Below are 5,000 nucleotides of genomic sequence, written 5' to 3'. Positions count from 1 at the left end.
TCCCACAATATTATGCTTTCTCATTTTTTCTCCAATATGTTATGGTCTACCTTGTCAAAGGCTTTTGCAAAATCTAGATAGATCACATCTGTGTCTTTTTCATTTATCATATTATTGTATATGTTTTCATAGTGAGCTATCAGTTGGGTCTGTGTACTTTTTCCAGGTACGAAACCGTGTTGACCCATATTAAACAAATTATTTTTGACCAAATGGTTCATTATTTTCTTTTTTATTACCCTCTCATACACTTTCATAATATGTGATGTTAGACTAACAGGTCTATAATTGCTTGCCTCTAGTCTTGATCCACTTTTGAAGATAGGGGTTATATAAGCTAATTTATGTTTAACATATATCTCGCTCATATCTATACTCTGTCTTAGCAGTATTGCAAGTGGCTTCGCGATAGTGTTTGCAGTTTTTTTTAACAAAATCGCTGGAACTCCATCTGGTCCGGCTGCCGATCCATTTTTAATTTCGTTTATAGCCGTGACAATATCTGCTTCATTAATATCTATATCCGTTAGATATTCAACATTTTCTTCTCTCATTTCTGTTTCATTATTCTCATTCGCAATTCTTGGCGTGAACTCACTCTTATATTTTTCTGCTAATATGTTGCATATTTCCTTTTTTTCATTCGTTAGCCGTCCTTCAATTCTTAGAGGGCCTATTTCTATTCTCCTTTTATTCATCTTTTTTGCATAGGAGTAAAGTACTTTGGGGTTTCTTTTTATATTTTGAAGTGTCCTTTCTTCTAAGTCCCTTTTTTTCATTTTCTTTCGACTGTATAATCTTTTGTTCTGCATTTTCTATATTACATTTTATTTCCCTCATTTTCCACACATTTTTTTCTTTTGCAAGATTTTTTCTTCCACTTTTTAATTTTCTGAAATAAGATCCTTCTGTCTCTTGGTATGCACGTCTTTTGTTTATTGTTTTTTTTTCGGTACATATTTTTCAACAATTTTCTCCAGTATTTTGTACAGTATATCCGTATTTACCTGTATATTATCACTTATAAATACATTTTTCCATTCTTTATTCAGTTCTTCGTTTATTTCTGACCATTTTATATTCTTACTGTAAAAGTTATATTTTCCATATCCTTCCCAAGTTTTGTGCTTTTATTAATTCTGTGATCACTTGCTTTGGAATGAACTATCAATTCTATGACATTGTGGTCTGAAATTCCCGTGTTATACACTATTATTTCTTTAACATAATTCACCTCATTCACAAATACTAGATCTAGGACATTTTCCTTTCTTGTTGGAATGTGGTTTATTTGTTGCATATTATGTTCTAATAGCATATCTTGAAGCTTTTCAAATTGCCTCTTATCTTCTGCGCTACTATTACTATCTTTTTTATATGTATACATACAACCACTTTCTTCTATCCGTTCTTTCCAATCCACGAAAGGAAAGTTAAAATCTCCGGATAGGAGTATATTCCAGTCTTTATGGTTTCTACATATATCATCTATTTTTTCTATTATTATGTCAAACTCCTTAGTGTTTGGGGGTCTGTAAACTACAATATTCATTAGTTTTTCAAATTCAAATTCTACCGCAATCAATTCACATTCTGTGTTGCTGTATTTTTCACATACTTTTCCTTGATTTATGTCTCTTCCATATATTGCGGTTCCCCCCTTGATTCCTATTTTTTCTGTCTGATCTATAAGTTTGGAAACCCTTTATCTGGTCATCACTGCCAGTCTCTTGGGAATACCATGTTTCACTTATATTTAATATATCTATTTTTTCAATTTGGGTTAGTTCTTCTAAGAACTCTATTTTCCTTTTAGAGTTACTCGTGACTAAACCCTGTGCATTCATTACTATTATGGTTTGTGTTTCATCCCCATTATCTAATATTGGTAATAATATGGATTCTCCCATGCTTCCTTCCTGTTCTGATATGATGTTCTTTTCTTCATTTCCCGGAATTCTGCCATTAAAAAATCCAACTTTTCTATTATATTTGCTCTTTCGCCTTCATATTTATTTGTGTGTGTATACCTGCAACTGTCCCCATATCTGCACCAACCCCTGGCATTATAGATGCATTCTTTGTAGTTGGGCTCTAAAGGTGCCGGTTTGGGTTGAAAGGCCTCATATCTTGGGGCTCTTGGTTCAAAGCGCGGTATATACACGGCCTGCTTTTTTGTTTCTTTTTTTGTTTCTTTTTTGCTTTCATTTTTCTTTTCAGTTTGCTGAGTTTTCTTACTTTCATTCATGGTTGCAGGATGCATATATCGACATTTTTTGTTGTAAATGCATCCTTTTCCTTCTTTTAGGTTTTTGCATATTTTTGGATGGAGATCTCTGCATTCGTCTCCATATCCGTCTAAATACGCACATTTACCATATATTTCATAATTATGGCATATCTTTGGATGCTTGTAGTAGCATCTTTCGCCAAATCTGCAATTCCCTCTTTTCAGCATATTGCAGACTATATCCTTCTTTTCTATTTTTTCTTGTTCTTGCTCTTCCCTAAAATTATGTAGGTCCGGGTAGAGTCTCTTGGGTCTATTATTTGTTTCCATCTGGTAATTTATTTCTTCATAAGTATGTTGTTGGATGGCATCATAGGTTATATCAATGATTTCTTCTGCATCCTTACACATATCCTGTTCATTGTTCTCTTCTTCTTCTTTTTCTTCTTCTTCTTCTTCTTCTATTTCTTCTTCTTCCTCTTCTTTATCTTCAACTATTTGCAGATTTAGTCTCGACTTAATTATATTTTCTATCCAGACTAAGCATGTTGAGCAGAATACCTTTGTGTCTTTATTTTTTATTTTTTGCTGTATTTCAGCACATGTGGGATGTGTTGGGACATGACAGGCATCACATTTTCTAATCAATTGTTGAGGATTATTAATGGAATACCATATCTTACATGTATTACACCATTTTGGCATTCTTTTTCCCATTGCATCAATCAGCATATTCACCATATTGGACTTCTTATTGTTCTTTGATGGAATGTGTTGATTGATGTAGACTTTCTTTATAAGTCTCTTTAACACTTGAATTTTCTTTGGAATTTCTTCTATTATTTTGCTGATGTTTTCCGCAGATTTGCTCCAGTTTATTGGATCATATTGTTTCAATATGTCTGCGAATATTTTTCCGTCACATTGGTTGACGTTACTAGTGACCTCTGTTATCAGACGGTCGAGCTCCTGTTTCGCCAACTCATGGAATTTATTTTTGCTGAGTCCAGCGATGTCTCTCCAAGCCTTGCCCGTGTTGTACATAGCCATCTTGATTAGATTTTTAGTAAATTACAAGATAACTATTCTATGCCGACGTTTTATCCCAGAGAGAGAGAGAGAGAGAGAGAGAGAGAGAGAGAGAGAGAGAGAGAGAGATAGAGAGAGAGAGAGAGAGAGAGAGAGAAATTTCATAAACAAATCGCTTGTTTATGATACACAAGAACCGCAAAAGGATCAAATAATAACAAGAATGAACAACCAGCATATCCAAACACAACCGAAATTTATTATTTTCTAAATTTTCTTCATCGATTACAAAGAAGTTTTTGCAGGTATTTTATTTGAATATCCATTTCTTTCCCATAATTAAATTAAGGAAAGCAGAGTAACTCTTTTGGGGAAGTAGTTTCGTATAGACTGGATTAGCAAAAACAATGCGACGAAGCTATCTATAGGATGATGATATTTTAGAGAAAAGGGTTCAATAGTCAAAGAAAAAGTAATGGCTATGATGAAAATAATATATATATATATATATATATATATATATATATATATATATATATATATATATATATATATATAAACTTTGAAGGTCAATAATGTATTACCGAAGGTAATCTTTTTCTGATCTGTTTGCTTCCTATAAATAAGCTGTAGATAGTGTCATCATTACTTCAATAAGTATGAAATTGCCATGAAAAAATATCATTGTTGAAAAACGAAACTTGTTTACATAAGTTTGTCGATGTTAAGAAATAATTTACTTTATTTTTATAGATAGATAGAACTTGAAAAAGGAGATACCAGGCCAGTTTGAGAATGACTCTCTCTCTCTCTCTCTCTCTCTCTCTCTCTCTCTCTCTCTCTCTCTCTCTCTCTCTCTCTCTCTCTCTCTCTCTCGCAAAGATGGAAAGATAATAACCCCTAAATAGTTATTTCATCTCTAAAAGCTAACAATTACAGATCCCATTTTCCTCCCCTAACCAGTTGATATATGACTCACCATTCCATATCCCATGGAATCACCTTCATTAAGAATGTAAATTATATTTTTGAGATTTTAATTGCTAAAAACTCTCAGATTTCGAGGGATTCTATCATATTTAGGGGCAAAATTAAGATACTATGAGGAAAATTACTATTTCTACTTCTTTTATATTTGCTTTTCATTAATTGATCGTTCTAAATTTATTTAATTGTATTTAGAGGCCCTTGATTAAATGTTTCTTGGTACATGCATAGAAACACACACATATATACAAACAGACACACACATACATACATACACACACAAACACACACACACACACATATATATATATATATATATATATATATATATATATATATATATATATATATATATATATATATGGTGCAAACAAGTACAATGTCGCTCTTCCTTGTTATCTTGAAATGGTTCCACAATGATGTAAGACGTGTTTGAAAACTTGGTGTATATTTGTAGATATTACAAAAAACGTTTAGAGCTTTCTTCAATCATCTGTGGACTTGGTCACTAAAATGTTTATAAAATTACAAGTCAGGTACAGATATAAGGAAAAACAGAAATACATAAACAATTCAAATACATAGCCATATAGTTAAAACAGATTAAAATCGATCCAAAATGATTTCAGGTTGTTGGGCCCTTGTCCTTTCCAAAATTCTTTGAGATCTTCTGGGTGGTATGTTACGATGGTCACTAGCCAATTCAATGTTTTGGTAGTTCTGGTCCGTTGTCACTTGCACTGTCTGTGGAGGA

This window comes from Palaemon carinicauda, chromosome 14, assembly GCF_036898095.1.
Source record: "Palaemon carinicauda isolate YSFRI2023 chromosome 14, ASM3689809v2, whole genome shotgun sequence".
NCBI lineage: Eukaryota > Metazoa > Arthropoda > Malacostraca > Decapoda > Palaemonidae > Palaemon > Palaemon carinicauda.
This window is presented reverse-complemented; position numbering follows the sequence as displayed.